The following is a 1,191-nucleotide window of genomic DNA, read 5'->3' as shown; positions in this document are numbered from 1 at the left end:
TGTTTTCATTGTGGTAGTTTATGGCATTCCATTTATACTTGTAAGGAATATCATAGTTTGTACTATGATTATTATCAAATAAAACCTTCTTTAAAGAAAGTTTCCATTGTTCCTTCTAGTGTAAGTTCTGATTCAAAGTCTGATAGTGTAAATTATGATAAGAAAAATGTTAACATAAACTCTGATGCTAAATCCGCTGCAAAGGTTAACAGACTTAATAAGGCCAAAGGATCCAAGCATGTCTGGGTCCTTAAAACTAATCATTAGTGGTCTTTGTGATTGCAGGGCAACAGGAAAAACATCCTAGTTCTGGACAGTGGATGTTCAAGACATATGACTGGAAATAAAGCCATGCTATCAGACTTTGTGGAGAAAGCTGGCCCAAGTGTTTCTTATGGAGATGGCAACATTGGAAAAACATTGGGATATGGCAATATCAATCTTGGGAATGTCATCATTAAAGAAGTAGCTCTGGTCTCAGGACTTAAACACAATCTGCTGAGTGTTAGTCAAATCTGTGACAGAGGTTATCATGTGGATTTCTTTGAAGAACACTGTGAAGTTGTAAGCAAATCTACAGGCAAAGTTGTTCTGAAAGGATACAGACGTGGTAACATCTATGAAGCCAAGCTTTCAACAAGTACTGATGGTTCTGCAATCTGTCTGATGAGTAGAGCATCAATTGAAGAAAGCTGGAATTGGCACAAGAAACTCTCTCATTTAAACTTCAATAATATAAATGAGTTGGTCAAGAAAGATCTTGTGAGAGGACTGCCAAAGTCAGTATTTGCTCCTGATGGCCTTTGTGATTCTTGTCGGAAGGCCAAACAAAGAAAATCTTCATTCAAGAGCAAGACTGAATTATCAATTCTTGAGCCTTATCACCTACTACATGTTGATCTATTTGGTCCAGTAAATGTCATGTCTATTGCAAAGAAGAAATATGCTATGGTCATAGTAGATGAGTTCACCAAATACACATGGGTGTATTTCTTGCACACAAAAAGTGAAACATCATCTATCTTGATTGATCATGTCAGGCAACTGGATAAATTGGTCAAAGATTCTGTGAAAATAATAAGGAGTGATAATGGTACTGAGTTCAAGAATTTGATAATGGAAGAGTTCTGCAAAAACTATGGAATCAAGCAGGAATTTTCTGCTCCTGGAACTCCACAACAAAATGGAGTT

The sequence above is a fragment of the Apium graveolens genome, chromosome 7 (assembly GCF_009905375.1).
Source record: "Apium graveolens cultivar Ventura chromosome 7, ASM990537v1, whole genome shotgun sequence".
NCBI lineage: Eukaryota > Viridiplantae > Streptophyta > Magnoliopsida > Apiales > Apiaceae > Apium > Apium graveolens.
The sequence above is the reverse complement of the archived record's forward strand: the minus strand, read 5'-3'. Positions refer to the sequence as shown.